At 44.4% G+C, this 10,838-nt stretch overlaps 1 pseudogene across 1 annotated transcript in view; it reads left to right on the plus strand.

The window, feature by feature from the left end:
* Positions 1-10,838, plus strand: part of LOC110509920 (uncharacterized) — a 25,920-nt pseudogene extending 15,082 nt beyond the window's left edge. The window contains exons 3-5 of the transcript XR_005040522.2: positions 9,461-9,572; positions 9,713-9,900; positions 10,040-10,838. The product of XR_005040522.2 is annotated as an uncharacterized LOC110509920 (transcript). The remainder of the gene's footprint in view (positions 1-9,460; positions 9,573-9,712; positions 9,901-10,039) is intronic.

The following is a 10,838-nucleotide window of genomic DNA, read 5'->3' on the forward strand; positions in this document are numbered from 1 at the left end:
TTAAGCGCTATGATGAAACTGGCTCTCTTGAGGACTGTCACAGGAAAGGAAGACCTAGAGACCCAAAGGAAGACCCACAGACATTAGACCGTTGAAATCTGTGCTTTGGTCTGATGAGTTCAAATTTGAGATTTTTGGTTCCAACCGCTGTGTCTTTGTTAGATACAGAGTAGGTGAACGCATGTGTGGTTCCCATCGTGAAGCATGGTGGAGGTGTGACGTGTGGGGGTGCTTTCCTGGAGACACTCAGTGATTTATTTAGAATTCAAGGCAAACTTAACCAGCATGACTGCCACAGGATTCTGCAGAGATATGCTGTCCCATCTGGTTTGTGCTTAATGGGACTAATTTGTTTTTCAACAGGACAATGACCCAACATACATCATTATTTGGCTATTTGACCAAGAAGGAGAGTGATGGAGTGCTGCATCAGATGATCTGGCCTCCACAACCCCCCAACCTCAACACACTTGTTGGCTGCTTTTCCTTTTCTCTGCGGTCCAACTCATTCCAAACCATCTCCATTGGGTTGGACTTAGGTGATTGTGGAGGCCAGGTCATCTGATGCAGCACTCTAATAGCCCTTACACAGCCTGGAGGTGTGTTGGGTCATTGTCCATTGACCGCTGCAAAATGCTGCGGTAGCCATTCTGGTTGAACTCTAAATAAATCACTGAGTGTCACCAGCAAAGCACCCCCACACCTCCTCCTCCATGCTTCACAGTGGGAAGCACACATGCAGAGATCTTCTGTTCACCTACTCTGCGTCTAACAAAGACACAGCGGTTGGAACCAAAAATCTCAAATTTAGACTCATCAGACCAAAGGACAGATTTCCACCTTTCTAATGTCCAGGTGTGTACAAACTTTTGACTAGTACTGTATCGCTGAACCCACCGAGGGGCCATACACCTTGACACTCTTTGTTAAGGGTTGAACATGTCTGTAGTACCTTTCTAGAGACCAAATCATACAGTGTGTGAAAGAGGGGAAGTGTTACCTCAGGAACAGTTTCTGTGCAAGGAGGAGAGGGTTTTCCAAAGCCCTGGTTGAAGAAGAGTTCACTAATAGTGGCGTCCTAATTGGTGGTGTTATTATTGGTGTTGTAAAAATGAACTGATTCAAGGACTGACAAAAATATGAGTCGTTACCATTTCAAATAGTGTTATAAAAATGAACTGACTTGAAGGAACGGGTGGCGCTGAAGATATAGTGTCCAATCCCTCATCCCAATAGGGGAGTTTCAGGGGTGTAGTAAGTCAGGTTGGAGTAGGAACAAGTGGCACTGAAGATATAGCGTCCGATCCCTTGTCCCTGTAGGGGAGTATCAGGGGTGTAGTAAGTCAGGTTGGAGTAGGAATGAGTGGCGCTGAAGATTTAACTGCCATAACCCTCTGTAGAATGTCAACTCCCAGGCTCCCTCTGGGGCCCTCCAATGGATTTATTTTCCTAATTTGCTTTCCTAGTTTGCTAATGGTGAACTGGATTTCTGGCACAATCACCCCTTCTGACCAATAAAGAGCTGCAGCGCCAGTGGTTGGAAGAGCTGATGTGGAGGTGGCTTGAGAGGTGATGGTGGTTGAAGCTGGGGCAGTGAGAGGGCACTTCCCCGTTCACCACCCCTGAACTGCTCCATGAAGGCACAGATACGTACATCTCCCCCGGGATGGTACTCTGTAGCTGGTGATGGCCGCTTCGAATGACTCCATGACTGTGGCACTCAGAGGCCTTCAGAAATGTTTCCTCTTATACTGACACCATTCTGTTTTTATTATTGATAACATTATTACATAGTAAACATTTATTGCACACAGTCCATGCAACTTATTATGTGACACATTTGTACTCCTGAACTTATTCAGGCATGCCATAACAAAGGGGTTGAATACTTATTGACTTAAGATATTTCAGGTTTTCATTTTTAAATCAAATTAATTAGTAAAACATTCTAAAACATAATTCCACTTTAACATTATGGGGTATTGTGTGTAGGCCACTGACAAAGTCTCAATTTAATTCATTTTAAATTCAGGTTGTACCAAAAGAAAATGTGGAAAAAGTCAAGAGGTGTAAAGGGACTGTATACCCAGGAATAGGGACACAATTATTTTATTACCATATAACCAGATAAATAATTTGTTTTTTACGATGTTAAGATTGTAAAAATGTGTTCAGGAGGCCTAAGCGTTTACACTTACCGGATCAGCTTATGGTTGCCATCGATGTGCCACAAAGAATTTGGGCCTGCAACTCTATACTACCGACGGTGTAGCCGCTGCTGCATGGCTCTCCTCAAAGTTCCCTGGGGGTTGACAAGGATCAGTCTGACCCTCCCCTGCTAGACTAACACCTTTGTTAGAGGAATTAAATTCCTATATGTTTATTACCCAATTAAATTAATACACTCAGCCCATTTCTAAGGATTTGTAAGAAACGTATTTACATGAAATGGGCGGAGACCAGTCTCAAAATCAAGCACTAGCGTTTATTCTCGAGAGTACTGAACATATAGGATTTACAACAGGTTATAAACTGAAAATGACGTCATTCGTTTTCGAACTGTCCTGTCTCTCCTCCACTCCGGTACAATGGCAGTATAGTTCTCAAGCCTTCCTACATCGTCTCTCACCATTTTAGATAATTTATGACCAAGCCAAGGTCTTCCTGTGTAGATAAGCATTCTAGCCAGTCTGACGATAAGTTCATTCGTTTCTACCAAGGAACAGACAGTCGTTGTTCTAATTCTTTATTATAATTACACACATTATATTCAGTACTCGGATTAAAATAAAATTCATACATCTATACAGTAACATAATAGTATTCTGATTAGTCAGGCCTGATTGAAATGTATACATAATTAGTCATTATTGATAAAAAAACATCCCTTAACAACCTTCTCCTCTTAAGCGTGCCCTCACAGACTAAGAACCAAGTTCTTAATTCTGTCCTATCAGTTCTTTGATCCTCTCATCCATCTGAGCGTCTGACAACAGTGAGTAGGACCTGAAGAGCTGAAAATGGCTAAATACCAACAAAACACAATTAAAAATGGCTAATATTGTGTTGATTCGATCACAATTCCCACAGTAAAGACACACGTTGATAGTGTTAACTAACAGGGAAAACTCTAGAGAGTTGAGTGAAGTTCAAGCTCTGCTTCTCTTTGCAGGCTGATATTTCTTCTGTGCAGCAGTCTTGGGGAGCTGCTCACCCGTGCGCAGCTTAGAGGGAACATTGGTCAACAATGGTCAGCACGGTCCCATTATGTGACTATGATTGCATAACACCTTAGAAGCTTAGAAGGAAATTGTTTCCCTATGTTTCTTAAGTTTCTCTCCATTGCCATGGAGTTAGCAATCATTTTGAATGGCCATGTCATATGTTAGTCATTGTTACTCAATTCTCTCCTTTGCATACCATGTTCATGCCATGAAAAGATTATGTAGAAATTTAAGATTTTGTCTTGGCAATGGATGGAACATTTGTGTTTCCTGTTTGATCATTTGAATGACGATAAAACATTGTAACATTTTTATGGGAGAGATGTGACGTAAGTCGGCAAAAACACCTTATGTTTAAGACAACCTTATGTAGGCATTATGACAGAACATTCAATAAAGTTTTTCCAAATGTACTGTTTACAGTGATGATTTTTAATCTGTCATCCAGACATTTAGGATAGCTGATAACCTACAGGTGGCTTACTACAGCTGACATCCCTATGAAAACAACTGTAGCAGCCCTGGCCCCTCAGATGAATGGTACATGGACATAGTGTGAATGCTGCTAGAGTCAGGGCGTACTGTATAAATCTGCAATTGGCTAAGTCTGCTGTCAATCTCCACCACAATTCCCTCTCAATCAAACTACATTTGAGTTTATCCCAGTGCAACCTGATCCGAAAGATGAATTAATAATAACTTAATTTGTAAAGTTTTCATACATTATGCTCAAATCACCAACCTAAAGCCACTTTCTCTTTCCTGTAAAAAATCCCTTAACCAACGTACATTCAGGTTTTGCAGGTTTTGTGTGCGTTTTCTATCAGGTAGCCTGCATACCTGCAGACATTCCAGACATGTTTATTGTGTTCCATGATTAAGTCCAGGTCATTCTCTCACAGCATTCAAGAAGGGTGAACAGGTAAGATATGCTATATAGATCCATGCCTAATGTTTTTTTAATGATAAAAAATCTATTAATAAAGGATGATAGATATTGATAATAGTGGATAATAGTGTGAAAAAAGAGTGTAGTTATTTTACAGAACAAATGGTAATATCTTTACAGGGTTACAGGCGGGATGTGAATGAGTAACAAACAGTTGTCCACTATTGTGTCATGCTGTACTTTCCTGGCAGCATGTTGAGGAGTTTAAGGGCTAGATTCCATCAGTTCTGCCCTAACCCAAAATAACCCATTATTTCTATATAGCCTACACTGAACTTATAACGTCAGTGGGAATTAAGGAAGGGGCTGGTTTCATGACTATGACTACAGAAGAGTCCGCTCACCAATTTGACAGTTACACCTCCGACATCAACTAAAAAAAACAATAAAACTGCTATTCAGTTGTTGGTTATTGCTGGAACTGATTGAATCTAGGCCTAGGTCTGTACTCTGTAAAAATAAAAATAAATCAGAGGGGGCCGAACTCAAAAAGATTTAGTAACTCAACGTGGTCTCAGAGCATTTTGTATTATTTTTTACGTATATCTGAAACTCCATTTGTAGGATATATTACATTTCTTATGGTACAGTGCATCCGGAAAGTAGTCAGACCCCTTGACTTTTTCCACATTTTGTTACATTACAGCCTTATTCTAAAATTTTTCCCTCATCAATCTACACACAATGCCCCAAAATGACCACGCAAAAACAGGTTTTTTGATTTTTTTGCAATAATAATAAAAAAAGACATTTACATAAGTATTCAGATGCTTTACTCGTTACTTTGTTGAAGCACCTTTGGCAGCAATGACATCCTCAAGTCTTTTTGGGTATGATGTTACAAGGATGGCACATCTGTATTTGGGTAGTTTCTCACATTCTTCCCTGCAGATCCTCTCAAGCTCTGTCAGGTTGGAAGGGGAGCGTCGCTGCACAGCTATTTTCAGGTCTCTCCAGAGATGTTCGATCGGGTTCAAGTCCGGGCTCTGGCTGGACCACTCAAGGACATTCAGAGACTTGTCCCGAAGCCACTCCTGCGTTGTTTTGGCTGTGTGCTTCGGGTCGTTGTTCTGTTGGAAGGTGAACCTTCGGCCCAGTCTGAGGTCCTGAGCGCTCTGGAGCAGGTTTTTCTCAAGGATCTCTCTGTACTTTGCTCTGTTCATCTTTCCCTCGATCCTGACTAGTCCTTGCCGCTGAAAAACATCCCCACAGCATGATGCTACCACCACCATGCTTCACCGTAGGGATGGTGCTAGGTTCCCTGCAGACATGAAGCTTGGCATTCAGTGTCACGATCGTCGTAAAGGGGAGACCAAAGCGCAGCGTGATTAGAATACATTATTATTTTATTGAAGGAAGAACACGAAGAACAGTTCAACAAAAATAACAAAACGAACGTGACGCTATGACCAACGAGTGCAGACACAGGCAACTTCACATAGACAATAACCCACGAAATACCCAAAGAAGATGGCTGCCTAAATATGGTTCCCAATCAGAGACAACGATAAACACCTGCCTCTAATTGAGAACCAATCTAGGCAACCATAGAACTACATAAACACCTAGATGGAAACAACCCCATAAATCTACAAAACCCCTAGACAGTCCAAACACCCTAGATGAGACAAAAACACATATACCACCCTCGTCACACCCTGACCTAACCAAAATATATAAAGAAAACAAAGAATACTCAGGTCAGGGCGTGACAGTACCCCCCCCCCCCCCCCCCCCCCCCCCCCCCCCCCCACAAAGGTGCGTACTCCGGCCGCAAAAACCTAATCTAAAGGGGAGGGTCCGGATGGGCCTCTTTCATGGTGGTGGCTCGGGTGCGGGACGTAGACCCCACTCTACCATAGTCGTTGTCCTCTTCAAGGGCCTCTTCAGAGGGACAGCTCCGGACTGGCTGACGGCTCTGGCAGCTCCTGTCTGGCTGACGGCTCTGGCAGCTCCTGGCTGGTTGACGGCTCTGGCAGCTCCTGGCTGGCTGACGGCTCTGGCAGCTCCTTGCTGGCTGACGGCTCTGGCAGGTCCTGGCTGACTGACGGCTCTGGCAGGTCCTGGCTGACTGACGGCTCTGGCAGGTCCTGGCTGACTGACGGCTCTGGCAGCTCCTGGCTGACTGACGGCTCTGACAGCTCCTGGCTGACTGACGGCTCAGGACAGACTGGCGGCTCTGACGGCTCAGGACAGACTGCCGGCTCTGGCGGCTCAGGACAGACTGGCGGCTCTGGCGGCTCAGGACAGACTGGCGACTCTAGCAGCTCAGGACAGACGGGAGACTCTAGCAGCTCAGGACAGACGGGAGACTCTAGCAGCTCAGGACAGACGGGAGACTCTGGTAGCGCTGGGCAGGAGGAAGGCTCTGACAGCGCTGGACAGGCGGGAGCACCTGTAGGGATGAAACAGAGACAGCCTGGTGCGGGGAGCTGCCACCGGAGGGCTGGTACGTGGAGGTGGCACCGGACAGCCCGGACCGTGCAGGCGCACTGGAGCTCGTGCAGGTGCACTGGAGCTCTTGAGCACAGAGCCTGCCCAACCTTACCTGGTTGTATGCTCCCCGTAGCCAGTCCAGTGCAGCGAGGTGGAATAGCCTGCACTGGGCTGTGCTGGCGAACCGGGGACATCGTGTGTAAGGCTGGTGCCATGTATGCCGGTCCGAGGAGACGCACTGGAGACCATATGCGTAGAGCCGGCTTCATGGCACCTGGCTCGATGCCCACACTAGCCCGGACGATACGAGGAGCTGGAATGTACCGAACCGGGCTATGCACACGCACCGGGGACACAGTGCGCTCCATCGCATAACATGGTGCCTGCCCAGTTCCTCTCTCTCTCTGGTAAGCACAGGAAGTTGGCGTAGGTCTCCTACCTAGCTTCGCCACACTCCTTGTGCTCCTCCCCAATACATTTTTGGGGCTGCCTCTCGGTGTTCCAGCCGCGCTGCCGTGCTGCCTCTTCATACTAGCGCCTCTCGGCTTTCGCTGCTTCCAGCTCTGCCTTGGGACGGCGATAATCACCCGGCTGTTCCCATGGTCCCTTGCCGTCTAATATCTCATCCCAAGTCCAGGAGTCTTGTGTTCGCTGCTGCTGCCCGTTACCACGCCGCTTGGTCCTTGGTTGGTGGGTTATTCTGTCTATGTTATGTTGTATGTTAGCACAGTGTTTATATAGCGGTCACGTTCGTCTTAATCGTTTTGTTGTTTTTTGTTTAAGTGTTCGTGTTCTTCATTAAATAAAGAAGAATGTATTCACACCACACTGCGCTTTGGTCCCCTCCATACGACAATTGTGACATTCAGGCCAAAGAGTTCAATCTTGGTTTCATCAAACCAGAGAATCTTGTTTTTCATGGTCTGAGTCCTTTAGGTACCTTTTGGAAAACTCCAAGCTGGCTGTCATGTGCCTTTTACTGATGAGTGTCTTCCGTCTGGCCACTCTACCATAAAGGCCTGATTGGTGGAATGCTGCAGAGATGGTTGTTCTTCTGGAGGTTTCTCCCATCTCCACAGAGGAACTCTAGAGCTCTGTCACAGTGACCATCGGGTTCTTAGTCACCTACCTGACCAAGGCCCTTCTCCCACGATTGCTCAGTTTGGCTGGGCAACCAGCTCTAAGCAGAGTCTTCGTGGTTCCAAACTTCTAACATTTAAGAATGATAGAGGCCATTGTGTTCCTGGGGACCTTCAATGCTGCAGAAATGTTTCCATATCCATCTGCAGATCTGTGCCTCGACATAATCTTGTCTTGGAGCTCTATGGACAATTCCTTCCACCTCATGGGTTGGTTTTTGCTCTGACATGCACTGTCAAGTGTGGAACCTTATATAGACAGGTGTGTGCTTTTCCAAATCATTTCCTATCAATTGAATTTAACACAGGTGGACTCCAATGAAATTGTAGAAACATTTCAATGATGATCTTTGGAAACAGGATGCACCTGAGCTCAATTTCGAGTCTCATAGCTAAGGGTATGTATACTTATGTAAGCAAGATATATTTTTTAATATATTCTTTTTTATTTGCAAAAAAATCTAAAACCCTGTTTTTGCTTTGTCATTATGGGGTATTGTGTGTAGGTTGAGGATTTGTATTTTTATTTAATCAATTTTAGAATAAGGGTGTAACGTAACAAAATGTGGAAAAAGTCAAGGGGCCTGAATACTTTCCGAGTGCACTGTGTGTATTAATTTGTGGATGTCCATCACTCTTTTCACTTGATATGTTATGAATTACAACTCGTATAATATGTTACGAATTTAAATTAGTACAATATGTTATGAATTTGCTAAGGTACAATATGCTTTGAACTTGCAAAACGTATGATCTGTTACGAATTCCAATTTGTTGTGGCTAATATTAGCTAGGTGGCTAACTGACGTTAGCTAGCTCTAAGGGTTAGTGTTAGGGGAAGGGTTAGCTAAAAGGGTTAAGTAGTTGCTAAGTAGCTAAAAAGTAGTAAGTAGTTGCAAAGTTGCTAATTCGCTAAAATTCAAAAGTTGTCCATGACGAGATTCAAACACACAACCTTATATGATCCACCAAACACCCTCTTTTAATTGTTGCCTTAAGTCGCCTTCAATCATGTGTAACCTTAGTCTATGAGACCAATCTGCGTAACAAGTTCCACAGCCGTTTTGATTTGTGTGAACTTATTAAATAGTAAAGTTATTTGAGTTGATCACACAACAAGTTCAGTTTCCTGAGACCCGCAACTTAAAATACTCTGTTGGCTGAAGATAGATGTTTTTTTTTCATTAACATATTTCCCAGTGTGCCATTCAGAAAATACTTGTCAAGAACTTTTTTTACAATTAAAATATATATTTCAGAGGTTATAATATGATGTGTTTAACCAGATACTGCAAAACATGTGGATTTGTTTTCATTATTAGTGAGATTGGTTAATCAAGATAGATTTGAAATAGCCTACTTTCTGGTCCAAAAATTGGACCATGCCTGAATCTAAAAAGACAACCCTAATTTACAGCCATCAGTCAGTATCACTTAATATTTCCCAACTTGTCTCAACTCAAAATGTGAATTGCATGCAACACTTTTCCCAAAAAGTTGGTGAAGTCAAAAAAGTTGTGGAACTAGTTTCCAAATATTTTTTGGTGGGGCCACCTTGAATGTTTTTTTTTGTGTAACCAACAACTATAGTCATCAACTTGATTCCAGGCATGCTGTTCAGCTAGATCTTAGAAGCATACTGCTGAGGAATTTTTGCCCACAAACAAACTGCAATTGTGAGTGCTACGTCTTCCTTTTCGTTGTGTCTGCAGGCAGGTCTGATCACCATGGCAGCTAACATGACAGTCCATCAGCAGGCGGCAGCCCCTTCTATGAAAGGCTGGAAGACAGGCCTTTTTGACTCCTTTCAGGACATGAGTATCTGTGAGTATCCATGAGACATCATATCCCATCGGATCCTAAGCTCAAGATATTCTGTCTTAAAATATTGCCACCACCTATAAGAGTTGTCTTGTTGTTGCTCTCTCTGTTGATGAGATGTGTCTGTTTGTGTGTGTGTGCAGGTTGCAATGAATTCTGGTGCTGTCCTTGCTATGCCAGCTCCACCACAGGAGAGTTTGGAGAGAGTACCTATCTGCCCTTAATGGACATCATAGGCCCTGCATTCATGGCTGCTATTGGGGTGCCCGTCATTGTGCCACCCGCAAGTCTGTCCATGCGGGTTGCTGTACGCCACAAATATGGCATTCAGGTGTAATGTTTCCCATTACATATAGACATCACATAAATGTTGTTGCAGATACATATGCTGTGATAAGGGTATTATGTGTGTTCTCTACTTGTGTGTGTGTGTGATAGTGTTAAACAAGTGTGTCTGTGTGGGTCCACAGGGAAGCCTCTTTGAGGACATCTTGGTGTCCTGCTTCTGTGCCTGTTGCTCATGGTGTCAGATGGCCAGGGAGATCAAAGAGCACAAGAAGAGCTGCACTTTCACAACCACCCAGCCTGTGTCCATCCAAGTGCAGCCTCCTAACATGACCACTTCAAATGTGTCCTACACAACCAATCAACAGAGCTACACCATGACCAGCCCACAGTCCCCCAACCAACAGGGCTACGTCATAACCGGCCCACAGTCCCCCAACCAACAGAGCTACGTCATGACCGGCCCACAGTCCCCACACCAACAGGGCTACGTCATAACCGGCCCACAGTCCCCCAACCAACAGGGCTACATCATGACCGGCCCACAGTCCCCACACCAACAGGGCTATGTCATGACCGACCCACAGTCCTCCAGCGGGGTTGAGATGCCCCCTGATATGATGGCAGGGCCCCCTGACATGGTCAGAGTGGTCATATGAAGATGGCATCCGACCAACATGCCATTGCAGGCCTTTCTCAAATGACGACTTCTGATCCACCTGCCTATAACCCTGCTGTTATGATGCTCCCTGTTATGTCTAACCATATGGTGAACACCACGGTCTCCACCCAACCATCCAAATGCTGAGCTCTGCTGCTTCATCTAATCACTTTCTGATAGCTTGCATTGCTGTAATGTTCACAATCAATGAATTAATTAGATTGATTAAAATGTGTTTTTATATGATTTATAGTCTGAGGTTTATTTGATGGTAATGTCCACTGCTCATTGTCTTGACATGTAATAAAGTCATTTATATTGTG

This window comes from Oncorhynchus mykiss, chromosome 29 (genome assembly GCF_057628025.1).
Source record: "Oncorhynchus mykiss isolate SJ-2025 chromosome 29, ASM5762802v1, whole genome shotgun sequence".
NCBI classification, from domain to species: Eukaryota; Metazoa; Chordata; class Actinopteri; order Salmoniformes; family Salmonidae; genus Oncorhynchus; species Oncorhynchus mykiss.